This window comes from Rhinolophus ferrumequinum, chromosome 12 (assembly GCF_004115265.2).
Source record: "Rhinolophus ferrumequinum isolate MPI-CBG mRhiFer1 chromosome 12, mRhiFer1_v1.p, whole genome shotgun sequence".
In the NCBI taxonomy this organism is placed as follows: domain Eukaryota; kingdom Metazoa; phylum Chordata; class Mammalia; order Chiroptera; family Rhinolophidae; genus Rhinolophus; species Rhinolophus ferrumequinum.
The window spans coordinates 75,204,228-75,218,925 of NC_046295.1; the positions used below are offsets into that span (position 1 = coordinate 75,204,228).

Below are 14,698 nucleotides of genomic sequence, written 5' to 3' on the forward strand. Positions count from 1 at the left end.
CTTTTAAACAATTTGTAATACAAGTTGACTGTATCAAAGGGATATCAAATTCCTCAAGCAAAAATGGGAGTTTCCAAGTCTCTTCCGCTGGCCAAAGGAAGAGAACTTTCATATAATGTTAGCGACCCTGTGTGGAGGCAGCTAATCTACATTTCTAATTAAGAGAGATTCAATCGCAGTGCCGGTAATGCCAACAGAACTTAACTTGTTGAAGCAGAGACACTGGTGCGTGCGCAGGAGGAGCTTCTCCTACCAAAGCCCCAGACGATGCTTTAATCTACACCCACAGTGGGTGAGGCCCTAAGACGGATGCCACGGAGTTAATACAATGCCTCTGTCAGCAACATACAGAGCTACCCAGCCTTGATGTAATTCTCCACTTCACTTTGGTACAAACAAACGGAAGGGGATAAAGAAAGAAGAGCAACATAGCATGCAAGAAAACACAAAAGCTTTGGGGTGCTTGCAATTCCACCACACAGGAGCTGAGAAAACTGGGCAAGTCACAATTTCACTGGATCTCTGTAAGACGTTACGACATACCTCGTAAAGCAGCTGTCACAATGTAGGGCCCAAAAGTGATACTCAAATATTAGTACTTTCCCAATTCATCTGAAAGAAACCTAATTGCTAGTACTGTACATTTTGGGGTCATACTGGAAAATAAGATTCATGAACCTCGTCTTTATGAGGTACTCAAACACATATTCCCATACTTAAAATTAGAAAACAAATAGAATATCCAAATTAGAATCCCTGACTCCTTTCTTTCTATGAAGCCTACAGCCATTTAATGACCATTCCTTTGCCTCCTCTTTAGATTTCATTCACTTTTAACTCCCATAAACTAATCCAAGCCACCTCTCTCACCTAGGCTATAGCCACCGGTTCCTAACTTGTCTGGAAATCCTTCAGTGACTTCCCCAACTCTTTCATCGAACTGAACCTGGCCTACCTTTGCAGCCCCATCTTCATAAATTACCATCTTAGTCCTTCCTACTCGTCATACTTAACTTTGTTTTCTTGAAGCCTTAGAACACATACTACTTGTCTAGAACACTCTTCTCTGCCCTTCCCCCTGGCTTAGACATCACTGTCTCCTTTATCCTTCAGATCCCAATTTAGACATCCTGTGCCCAGGAAGCTGTGACCTTACCAAGTCCAGAGCAGGTACCCCTCCATACTCACCTCTACTTCCATTACTACAACACTTCTCAAGGTAGGTTACACTTCTCAAACTAGGCTGTGCTTTCCATTACTAGACTGCAAGTCCCACGAGGGAAGTGTGGTGTATAGTTTTCACTGCTTAATTCCCAGACATATGCCTAGTGCCTAATATATAGTCAGCAACTACTGACCGAATAAATGATTACAATTAAGCAAAAATCTTAACTCACTGAATGGAAGATTTTACATATGATATTTTCTTCATATAAAAATATTTTTAAATATGTTTTTAAATTTTAAAGAAAATTGGATATAAACAAATGCAATTCTTCAGAACAACTGTGGAGAAAAAGGACTTAGGCACATATGCACTTTCTACAACTTTAACAGTTACTACCAAATATAATCAAAAGGAGCTAAACTACCTCAGTGGGAATGGTGCTCCTAACATTGTTATAAAACTCTTAATCTCCTTAACTGGAAACAGCAGAAAAAGTACATCTAATGCAAATTACAAACATTATAGTCAAATCACGCACTGGAGTGAAAATAGATGGAAACTGGGTTTTTTACCACCCCTCTTCCACCCAAAGAATGTTGAACGCAATCGCGCTGCTTATTCCCAATAGCTCACCAAGTGAAGGTTACTCTGAAATACTTCAAATTCCATAAGCACTCAGGACTGCAAAGATTGTGGGAAGAGAATGTTCCCAGCACAGACTAATGGACAGAAGGTACAAATGAAATAAACCCTGATGCATGATGACTATCTAAGGAAGTCTAAACTGAAAACTGAATGTATTTGTTCTGAAGTCATTAAACAAGCTTCAGTTTCTGAACTACGTTCAAAATACTTAACATATTTTATAAGTCTAAATGACAGGGGTTTGTTATTAAAGATAATTTCCTTTGTCTACTTTAGGATATATAAATCTCTCTATATATGTCAGATTTAGTATTTGTAGTTTTGATTTTTTTATACCAACAATTTTATTTCTTATCATGTGTTTGTTGCCTATGCTAACGAGAATACAAGTTACACCAACTCAGAAATTTTATTATCATTTTGGGGATGTGACCACCCTTTTAACTCTGTTCCTATTTTAACAGCAACTTTAATCCAGTGATCAAAAGTTCATTAGCTTGTAAACAAACTGTTTCTCGGGTAAACTGAACTGCCCTACATCAGGAACACAAGCAAATAAATAAGTACAAAAAAGGCAGAGATTATAAATTAGGGCAGACAAATGTGTATCTAGCCCCACGCCAGTAAAGAGCATTCTATCAATATAGTAAAATGCTAATCTCCTAATTAACAACCTAATTAGGTAATTATGGCTTTGCAGAGGGATGCCGAAATGAAATATGACAACATGGTCACCTCTTTATATGGCACCTGTGGGCCTTTTCAGCTGTCATTGCAAAGAGTGCAATATCAATTTGAACAGATGACAAAGTGCTGTCATTTTTCATTCTGATAATATACAGAATGCTTTGGACAGAAGCAGTTTACAAAAAGAAACATCTTGCCTGGTATTTCCCTAATTTAAATATGCGTAAACAGTTCGTTAAAATTTCTGCATGCTTTTTAATATTGTATATAGGAGAATTACCAAGTACATTAGGGAAAGAAAACCTAACTGCCATCATGCTTAACTATATGTGTTGAAACCATTGCAATTTCAATTATGAAGTATATGACAATTAGAAAAGAGTAAAAGGCACCAATTCATCATGACTTTTAATAATCATACTTTTTGAATAGTTACAGAAAAATTAAAATCCGAACTTTGATCTTCCATTTTTTTCTCACCAAAAAAAGTCAAATAGAAATTCCCACTTCTAATTTTCCGTACCTAGAAAGTACTTCTCAATAGCTATGCATTCAACTCACAAAACAACTTCTCTATGTACAACTGTCTAACCTCACAGAGACAGGAGTACACGCTCTCTGAAATACAGACCTGTCACAGGACTACTCACTGTCCCAGAGGTGATGGCAGCACTGGGACACTGCTACCACCATGAACACAACTCTTTTTCCATAAATACTGTCTTAAATAGGATTTGGGCGTGAGGAGAGGAAGGCTAGCCTGGGAACCTCAACATCATTTGTCAAGATCCATGAAACCATATTCTGAGTGTAAAACAACTGAAGTGAAAACTAACTTGAAAATACAATCCATTTATAATTTCAGATCATCTGCATTAGTGAAAACCATTACGGTTAAAATGGTGTTCACTAGTTCTACTCATATTTTTTAATACTAAGTTTAAACTAAATTATCAGAGAATATTTTGGAAAACAGAGAAAAGCATAAAGACCTATCATCTTACCACCTATTTCTTTTTTTCCCTTATGTTTGACATAATTGGGATCACACTTTATATAGTTTTATACCCTTTTTCATTTCATGTCACATGATAAGCATTTAACATGTCACTAAAATTCTTCTAAAACATCTCAAGTGACTGCAAAGTATTTCCATTCTATGGGTTTTCCATAATTTCTCTAAACTCTTTGTTAAATAACAAAGTTGTTTCTAATTTTTGCTATTATAAGTACTGCTGCAGCAAACATCTTTGAACAAGAATATTTTCCTACATCTCTGATGATTTCTTGAATGATTCCTAGAAATGGAATCACAAGCTCAAAAGGCAAGTATGACTTATTTTTTTAAGACTTGTGATAAATATTGCCAAAAGTTTTTCCAAAAAAGTTTTACCAATTTATATTCCCACTAACAATGTGAGTGATCATCTCGCCACCAACCTCTGCCAGGAATGAGTATTAATTAGTAGAGTTCTATTAAATCTTTAAACTTCATATCATAAAATTACACCTACAACGAAACACTTGCACAATATAATCAATAACAACTTTTTGCAGGCAGTAAGTGTAAATGAGTAAGAAGGGCCATGGTTGGTGACCGTCCCAAAACAAGGGGCAAATCTAATATCCAAGGGGCAATTCTAATATCCAAATCTAGAACAGCATGGAATAGTGACAAAAGCACTATTTAAAGGAATAAAACAAGGATTCAAATCCTACCCTTGCCATCACCTTAGCTCTCTACCTTGGGTCACTTTACTTCTCTAAGCTTCTGTTATAGCATTTGTAAGACGGGGACAGCAGAACATAGTATCCTTTGTTCTAAAAACTTCAACTGGTAGTCACGGGCACACAAAAAAGGTAATATAAGCAATTGGAAGTATTCATTGTTATTTAACAAATCAGTTCATTTAATAGCCTAAAAAGAGCAAACTGAAACCATTTTCTCGACCGTGCACAGTTGGTAGGTGTCCTGAGTAATAATGCACACAGAACTAGGAATTAACAAGACAAATTTCATGATCCAGACATGCAGATGAGTCTCACTCCTTCACAATCACTCCTCAGAATCATCTCTTGTTACTTTAACATCGGAATGTCTTGTGCCCCCGGATGCTGGTATCCACATCTTTCCAGGAGCATCACGGTACACGGTACTTACATATGTTCTTTCTTTTAATCCTCACAAGTGGTGCATGAGATTGGCAGTATTGTCCTCATTTGAAGATTGTCCAGGTCACACAATTAATAACTGACAGAGCCAGTATTCAAATCCCGGTGGGTGTGACTCCAAAGCCTCACCTCACATTGCTTCAAGATTCAAGTCTGCACCTCAGTTCTTTGTTGGTCTCTTATGTCAGCAACTAAAGTTCAGATTAAAAATTTATTTTGTTTTAAGAAGAAAACCATTCCTTCAAACAATTTTCTACCAATGTCTCTGCTGAAACAGTACTTATTTATAATACAGTACCTTAAAATGAATTCATAGAGAACTAAAAAATGTTATTGTTTTGAATGTGTAAAATTCAGTCCATTTTGTCTGCATCAATAATAAAAGCATAGTCATAAAAGTAAAGTCAAGTATAGGATATGAATCTAACACTGCATATACGTATGTAGGGGTAAATGTGACATAACATTCAATTTCTTTCACAAGTGATTACTAGAATTTAATTCCAATAGTTATTCTAATACCTTCCTGCTGTTTCCAGAATTTAAGTTTTGTTTTTTAAGTGGTTTCTCCCATTTTTCTCACTTTCAATTACTTAAACCTGTTTTCTTCTTTGGGTTCAAATTTTGTGTTTCCTATATTAAATCTACTTCCCCAATATATCTAGACTGCTGCCAACTAGAGTTAATAAATTTTGAATGACTGCTCAGGATTTATTTTCTTCGTTTTTATATTCTATGTTATTTCCTTATACAATAGAGTATGAATGAAAACAAGTATCTACAAGACCAATATTTCTTCAATTTTCACCTTGTGGAAGGTGGGTTATTAAAATAAAAATAAATTAAACTCTTGGGCTGGGAACTCCCTGACCATATTTCTCTCACTACGCTGGGTGTCTCTATGCCCCCTTTCAATCTCGTGTGTATATATAGTCAACAGAGGACAGTGTGCATTTGGGGAGCACTTGGCCTGTCAAGGTCCTTTCCCAGAACAAGTAATGAACAAAGAACGGAGGGAAGAGCTGAGCAGTAGCTCTTTACCTGCCATCAAGGGAGGAGAAGCAGCATTTTAGATTTGAATCATTCTCTACTGGGGTCTGCCAGTAATCAGTTGTGTGACTTTAATTATGTCAATTAGAAACAGAGAGCTTGGCATCCTGAAAAGACCTCAGCAAGACTTGAATTGAGCTCTGTTATCATGGGGAGGGGATAAAAGATACAAAAATCTGGAAGTGACTTGACCAAAACCAAAAGGCTGTTAGCAGCATACCTATATTCAGAATTCAGGTCCCACTCAATGCAGTGCACTTCCTATTAAACAGTCTTTCACTGGGCTCCCATTGCTTCATCTCAAGAAGTTACAATTACCCCCGCCCTTGTTCACTTCACGACAGTATTGTAGAGCAGACCAAAGAGACGAGATCTGGTAGTAAAGTACTAAGAGCAGAAAACAAAAGTATTACAAGGTCACCTCCTTACCCAACCCCATTCCTCTTGAAATTTAGCCTGATTATAGAATAAAAACATTCACCCTGCCCCTTCCCCAAAGACATCAGTATGAGTCAATTACAACAGCCCCTCATTCTGGCAATTTACCAGTAGACTTCCGGTCAATAACCATAACCTGTGTTGTGTCTCCTGCTTTGAACAGTGGGAACCAAAATTTCAGCGATCGAGTATATCAGAGTTCACCGTCAGGCGGCCTAGGTCTGTATATAGCCCACAAACGTGCTTTGGTCTACACGATAATTTTTTAAATGGCAATATTTTTAAAAACCAGATTTCCAGCATCTCTTGAAAACCATGAAAACATCCAGGGACAGTGGGCCTACTTTCTCACAAAGCAACAAGCAACTGGAGCTGAGAAGTGACTGACACTTCTAGACTGGTCCTGCGCCCTCCAGTTCACCAAGGTCTGTCCCAGATGCTCAAAAGAGAACTAAAAGAACTAAGTTAATAAATATTTGTTCACTCTTTTTGGGCCAAATTTTTCTGGCATTATCACTCACTAGCTGTGTGGCTCTGGGGTAACATACTTAAATACTAAGCCTTAGGCTGCTCGTGTTAAATGGGGTCACAGCACCTGTCTCACAGAATCATGACGAATGAAGGAAATAAAGTATACAAAAACATTTAACATTGACCAAAATATAAGTGCTCAATTATTTTAAATTTAACACAAGGTGAAATGTGTTAACTTGTGAGTCAAAACTTCTCAAAAACCTCAAACTCAGAGAAAACAGAAGATCAGCACACCTTCCATTGGGAAGAAAACATAATGTGACAGAATTCTTTGTCATATAATAATTTGGTATCTATTGCTGTGCCCTTAACAATGCCTATGTATCAGAATAACAGATTACCAACAAATTCTGAGTCTAAAGTATTTATAAATCCACTGAAGTACAACAGTTTCTAAAGTCTTCATTCATGAGACAATAAGCAAACCAAGCCCTCCACTAAACAAATATATATACATATATATTAACATGACAGATGAGGTGATGAGCTCCGTGAGTACAGCGGCCACGTTCATTCCTCATTATCCCTACTGCCTAGCACACAGAACCTATGGCTCAAGGCCAGCACCTCTCTCAAGTTTCTCCAGAGGGTCCCCATCCACATGACAAAAAGGAAACAACATGGTGTCGTACTGAAGAGTGGAGATACCAAAGACTAGCAGATGATCCCCTCTACTCACAGCTCCAAGAGCTGCATAAACTCAAGGAATTCATTGAACCTCTCTGTGCTCTGTTTCCTCATCTGTAAAATCAGTCAAGATGCTAACATACACCTTCCTGTACAGAAATAAATACAGGGATAATACATGGAGCACAATGCTAGCACACAGTAAATGCTCGTTAGCTCCCATTATCAGTGTTCCCTCCTTTGTGCTCTTTGGGACCCTGTGGGGACTGCTATCTTAATACCTATAGCACTTTACTATCATTCACCTGTACATAAATGTCTCCTCCCCTAGAATGTCAACAACCTCAAGGTGGGGACCTGGTTTGGGTCCTCTTTGCATCTCCCGAGTCTAACATTTCCCCTGGCACTGTTAAATGAATCACAGATCCTCAAAGTATTTATTAACAGGAAAAGTTATAAGCAGAAACTGGAATTTACCTCTCTTGCCTGACACTCAAAGCCCTCACTGACACTGATCCTTACTGACCCTCCAACTTTACCTCCAGTATCCCCAATAAAAAGAAGCAATGGTTTGCTTGTTTCATGCTGGTCTACTCACCACTCTACAACCATGCCTCAGTTATTGCACCTTTGCATTTTATAGCAATTACTTCAGGCCCTTTATCTACATTAGCTTATTAAATATTCACAGCATTCCATGAGGTCCGTATTATCCCCCTATCCCAATCCATACTTGAGGAAAATGATGTTTATAATTTTAAAAACTTGCCAAAGGTCACATATCTAGTAAGAAAAGGAACCAGGAATTGACCAAAGTTCATGGTTATTCTCTACAGAATGACTTTCCTGTTCATATTCAAAGCTGAGCTGATCCACCTACCACCTTCTTGCCTTGGAAGATCGGTCTTCTCTCTACATTTAAAGAAACATCTATACCATGAATTTTGACGTTCATATTTTTTCTCTCATATACTTGTTTCGATATGTACTTGATATAGAGAGCTATGGTGTGAGAAAGAAAGCAAAACCCATAATGAAAAAAGTAGATGTAGGTATTAGACAGACCTGGGTTTGAATCCTGGCTCTGTCTTGTACCAGCTGTGTAATTTATCCTGAGTCTTCCTAATCTGTAAATTGAGGTTAAAATGATTAAAGAGAAACCTATATGTAATATCCAGTACATAATAAATAAAGCTTAGTGAACCCCACATTATAAAGCATTACCTGGCCATAGCACACTCCTCAAAAGTTAATGACCCACCCCCCTCCTTTGCTACTACTGTACCCCAGAAAGAACTCTCACACCATGTACTTATCACTCTGTTTTGGAATTACTCCTTAAATTGAGCTCCCTGCAGCAAGGACTATGTCTTATTTATCTCTACGTTGTCTGGTATTGTACCTGGTATATGTCCATAGTCAATGAATGTTTGCTAAGAGCAATAATTGTAGAGACGATAATGAGTGTTTATAGGAGTCTAGAAAAGAAGTAATTTCCAGACTGGGGTTGTCCTGAATTGGGTGAAGGAGGCCAATTTTAGCTGGGCCCTGGATAACAGATCAATACGTGGAAACAGAAAAGCAGCAACCTTCTAGACAGGGAGAATGTCCCACAAAAAACAAGGATCAAAGAAAAGAACAAACATGATTTGAGATCCTATTTATCTAAAGTAAAGGATCAGGGTAGAGTGATTTAGGAAGGGAGCGATTTCAAGCACGGCTGGAAAGCTGGCTAGGTACCAGATAAGGAGGTGTAGAGGAAGTTGAGTTCAATATGGCATCACAGTAGTTGAAGGTAGGTATGCGCACAAAGCTGAATGGGGAAGGGGCCACCAGCATGCCTCCTAGGCTCCAGCAGGCTTGCAAGTATGGAGACTGACAAAGATTAAAACAATTATCAATGCTTCATCAAGAACTCTCTCAGCATTTTATCGAGCACCCTGTGTGGGCTCACAGTATAGGAGGAATAAAACATAGAAGGCTTCCTTTTCCTTCTCTAGTGGGATTTTAAATTAGGAATCCACCCCTTTTGCTTGTCAAAAACAGAATGAGAATGTTGGCTTTACCCGATGTATGTAAACACCTGTCTCCATTTGACTATTCACATCTGGGGAAGTTTTGGATTTTGCTAGTTTTGGTTTACAGCATGACGCTCTGCACGGTGCCAGGTACTGTGACAGGCTTGAAAATCTACTTGTGTTCACGCAGAATGAAATTTTAACCATTTTCTATGTCAACTTTTAGGCCTCCGGTTAAATACTCCTGTTTAAACTACAATCATTTTTTTCAGCCTTAAACAGATCTAAGACTCCTTGCCATTCCCATCAATAAAAAGCAGAATCAAAGTTACAGCAGCACTACCTCTAGAAAAAAATAGCTCTGCGAGGTTGTTTACCCCTTTGTGGCAATGGGGAGAAGGGGCACTAGGAAACAGGGACCGCACAGGCAAAGCTTTAAAAACTTGATTTTCACGTTATGAAGATTAGGACACCTAGTTGTTGCCCAGTGTAGGGCCAGGAACTGCCGGAGCCAACAGGACCCTCTTCCCACCATCACCAGGTCCACTAGTATCTCCTCCTCCAAATCACACACCCAGCTAGCTGTCAGGCTCACAGACAGCAGCTTCCAGTTCTAGAAAGGGCCAGGAAACGGAGGCTCAGGGGAGACCAAAGCCAGGGCCAGACATGCTGTCCCCTGGGCAGCGCCGAGAGCAGAGGAGTGAGGAGGGCCGCCAGGCTCCTTGGGCGGGCTGGCAGGAGAGCGAGAGAGGGAGCTAGCGGCTGGGGCAACCTTTACCTGAAGCTGCAGCCACACTACGGCCGGGTCGGCCCGGGGCACGTTCTTTGGGGGAGGGCTCGGCTCCCCCGCACCTCCCGGCCCCTGCCCCGAGCTCCGCACTCTCAGAATCCTCGGGGGCTGTCGTTCCTCCTGGCCGGCTCAGCTGCTACTCTCCGGGCTCGCCCTCATGCCCACGTTACTCGCCGCAGCCGGCCGGCCGGCCGAGCAGCAACCCTGTAGCCCCGAGTCGCACCACGACCCGGAACCGCACCCCATGCACCGGAAGTCCCCGACCGGGAAGGAGCCGCTGGCTAGGGATGTAGTGCGCAAGCCCGGGAGCCGAGAGCTTGGAGAGAAGCCCTCCCGTGAGGCGGGGCCAACGGAGTCCATGCGCATGTGTGCCATTTCCAACCCCCCCCACCCCCCACCCCGGGTAAGGCCTGGCTCGGAGATTAGCTGGGAACCTGGTGAGATACACCTGCCCCGGACTTCGTTAGATAGCAATAATGTTAGCGTTCTCCTCCAAATCTCCTTCTCTTTCCCTCCCGCTTCCACGGAAAAAACCCTATGTTCATCCAGAAATGAGGGATGAGGCAGCTTAGCCTCTGGGTCAGAAAGACCTGGGTTCAAATGCCAACTCTAATTTGCTGTGTATGTATCCTAGAACAAGACACCTGCCCTCTCTGACCCTTGGTTTTCCCATCCATACAATGGTTCCAATTTTATGGTATTGCTGTGAGAATCGAATGGGATGATGCATTTAAACCTCTAAATGAGGTGCCTGACATTCAATAAACACTTAGTAAATGTTATTATGCTTATTATCTGTAAAATGGAGGTAATAATTATCTTCTTCAAGAACTATAGGGAGGAAGAAAAAAGAAAAAACAAAACAAAAAAACATTTAAAAAAATTAAACAAACAAACAAATAATAAAGAACTGCAGGCAGATTTCCGTAAGATATAAGGACTGGCCAGAAGGGAGCTCATTGTTTGCAGGGTCTCTCTCTGAACAGGAATCAGTATAGGAAGCCTTGTGAAGGGGAAAGGACTCAAGCAATGCAATGATGTATCTCTCCTACCTGAGAAACTGTCTGGAAAGTCTCTCTCAAAAATGCACCTAAGCAAAAGAAAAACAGAAGGTCAAGGCTGAATTTCATCCCTAGGGGATCCATACACAGTATTAAAGTCACCAAAAAATACACCATGGATCCACCCCCATGTTCAAATATATGATTGACCTCCTAGCTCATTGGTGGGGGGAATGCACCTTAAACACCAAATGCACTCCTACACAGGCCACCACAATTCCATTGGAGGCCTGTCAGAGGAGCTCTGCCAAAGCAAAGGGTGTAGAACGGTTAGATACTCTGCTTTTCAAAGTCACCGGGTTGTCTGGCCCTTTCCTAATTATTAATCTTCATTTTCACTTCTCTCTTGAGCTCCACCCTGAGGCACAGCTGCCTGAGTGTCCCTCGGGCACAGAAAAACTCAACCTACCTAAAACTGAAATCAACTGGACATGGTTAGCACTTATGAGTTGTAAGGATTGAATATCCACTCTACCTTTTACAAATGTAGTGACTTCATCTTTTTCAAAGCTGCCTTTCTAAAGTTCCTTATCTGTAAAATGGGAATAATAAAAGTCCTAACTAAACTCATTGGATTGCTGGCTATGAGGATTAAATGAGATAATACACACAATTCACATAGAACAGAGCTTGGCATATAGCTAATAGTTACCAGCATTTACATAAAATGCTTACCACTATTACTACTCTTCATTCAGTAAATAGATACTTATTGAGTGCCTATGGATTAAGCTACTGGAGATTCAGTGGTGAAAAAACCAGACAGGGACTCCACCTTCATGAAGCTTATAGTCAAGTTTCACTAAGAATTTGAAATAACTGTTGTGGCAAGTTGGAGTGCAGGGAAATATGGTAACATTTCAGACAATGTCGAAGGCCCCATTGAGAATGAAGATTGAATTTATGGTGATAGTAATATAACTGTGTGACTTTTCTATAGTTAGTTTGAATAGTGAAGATACACGCATACAGAGAGTGAGCAATTGCATTAATCCAAGGAAGGAGATTTGCTAGACAGGTGTGATTGGGTCAAGGAGTTTAAGAGCTCAGCTTTTCAGAGTGCTTAAAACAAAGGGCCACAAAATGGATCCTGTATAGGTAAGAGAATTCTGGAAAGGTTCATGTCACTAACCTGAAGGTTCTGGAACAGGTATAACGGAAGTCACTGATGGAGCAAGGCAGAAAGATGGAGGTTATCTTCAGAGATGGATGCCTTAATGAATAACCTCACATGAAAGCCATGTGAGAGTAGGGTCCTGGCTGAAATGAAACGGAAGAAAAAGTTATCAGAGATGAGATGGTCAAGGAACTGAGATGCCATGTTGACCTCAAAATCTCCCAGGATGATGGATGGAGATGGAGTGAATAAGAAACTGGGGTGCTTCCCAAGCCATTCTGCACCTGAGGGAGGGAGGTAGATGAGGAGAAAGGACAGGTCAACTGCATTGCTTAGCCTCCAAGGAGTAGGAATTGTATCAGACAGAAGTGGCATTAAAAAGCAAAGCACAGGGCTGGCCTGGTGGCTCAGGCGGTTAGAGCTCCATGCTCTTAACTCGGAAGGCTGCCGGTTCGATTCCCACATGGACCAGTGGGCTCTCAACCACAAGCTTGCCAGTTCAATTCCTCGAGTCCCGCAAGGGATGGTGGGCAGCGCCCCCTGCAACGAAGATTGAACACAGCACCTTAAGCTGAGCTGCCGCTGAGCTCCTGGATGGCTCAGTTGGTTGGAGTGCGTCCTCTCAACCACAAGGTTGCAGGTTCGACTTCCACAAGGGACGGTGGGCTGTGCCCCCTGCAACTAGCAATGGCAACTGGACCTGGAGCTGAGCTGTGCCCTCCACAACTAAGACTGAAAGGACAACAACTTGAAGCTGAATGGCACCCTCCACAACTAAGATTGAAAGGACAACAACTTGACTTGGAAAAAAGTCCTGGAAGTACACAATGTTCCCCAATAAAGTCCTGTTCCCCTTCCCCCAATAAAAATCTTAAAAAAAAAAAAAAAAAGCAAAGCACACATTGACCTGTCTCCCAACCCAGGGGTACACGGGGGTAGGACCATGACAGCTGACACACACACACAAATTCTATTTTTACAGCATACTGATGGTACTGGGCCAGGGACTGACTGGGGGACTCCAGTAGACGTGAGGTGAGAGGAACTAATCACTCAGAATACATATGACAATCAGGTTTCACAGACTTCAGCTCCAACTTGGAAAGGAGGCCATGGAAGGGGATGGAGCTTCCTTTCCTTTTGCTCTCCAGGACAGGGGCAATGGACAGAGGTTCAAAGCCCCCTACGAGCTGTGTGGCCTTCAACAAGCGATTTGCCTTCACTGTATCTCAGTTTCCTCATCTAGTTTGTTGTGAGGATTCAGTGAGATAATGCATTGAGACTGCTTAGAACATGGCCTGGCACACGGAAGTATTCTGTAAATGCCAGCTCTCCTGGCCTGGCACACCAAACTGGGCTGCAAGAATTAGGTCCCTTTATGTATTTGCTGTTCTTAATTCCTGCTCAAACCTCAGTTGCCCTTTCCCTCTCCACTCAGTAAATTCCTATTATTCTTCTCCTCCTTCTCCCCCTTCTTCTTCTACTGGCTTAAAACAATCACCATTTATTAGTTCTCAAGATTTTTGTGGGTTGGTGGGTGGTTTCTACTAGTCTTGCCTGTCAGTCAGATGGCGGCTAATACGATAGGAAGGTCTAAGATGCCTGGAGATGTTGGCCAGGGCATCTCGGTTTTTCTCCAGTGGCCACTCTCGTGGCTCTTAGGTTTCTGCTTAACATAGTCGCGATATTCTAAAAGGATAAACCCCAGTGTGTTTTTTAAATATATTTTTATATTATACATATATATGTATGTATGTATGTATGTATGTACATATACTGGGGGACCAAAAAAATGTATACAAGTGGACACTTTGGTCAGCGTTGCTCAAGCAGTAGATTGCCATAATCAGAAGTGTCTGGACGCTGATGGTAACCACCTGGAGCACCTCTTGTAATTGCAAAAGTCAAACGTGACTTGTATTCATCTTGTTATTGATATATATTGAGTATTACAATTTTAATACAGTTTTGCTTTCTTAAAATGTGTATACATTTTTTTGGCACCATATATAGCCATTTTAACCATTTCTAAATATACTCTATTCATTCTTGAAGACCCAATTTATATATTGCTTCCTCCAGGAAGCTTTCCCAGGTCACCTCTTCCTAATAGGCCACCTGAAGAGTTTCATTCTCTATGTTCAACATTTCTCACAATCTCTGTTGTTCTTACAATACACATCAGTCTCCCTGACAGGACATAAGGAAAGGGACGTTCCTTATTTCTTTTTATACACTAAAAACTTAAAACACCATAAACTCTTGGTAAAATGTGTATTGAATGAAAAGGTGCTCAAAACGTGCACTCGAAATGAAGCAATTGAAAATCTTATTTTGTATAAGCAAAATTTCCACGTGGAAAATACCACTTTGCCAAACCTATGACAACAA

General features: G+C 40.7%; 1 protein-coding gene across 5 annotated transcripts in view; it reads right to left on the bottom strand.

Moving 5' to 3' along the window:
* Positions 1–10,384, bottom strand: part of MAPKAP1 (MAPK associated protein 1) — a 219,241-nt gene extending 208,857 nt beyond the window's left edge. For 2 of the 5 annotated variants that reach the window (XM_033123342.1, XM_033123340.1), the window contains exon 1: positions 10,118–10,384. The gene's annotated coding sequence lies outside the window, so the exon portion shown is untranslated. Of the gene's footprint in view, positions 1–8,386; positions 8,449–10,117 lie in introns of all 5 variants that reach the window. The other 3 variants (XM_033123341.1, XM_033123343.1, XM_033123344.1) reach the window with 3 other exon arrangements.
* Positions 10,385–14,698: the final 4,314 nt, after the last annotated feature.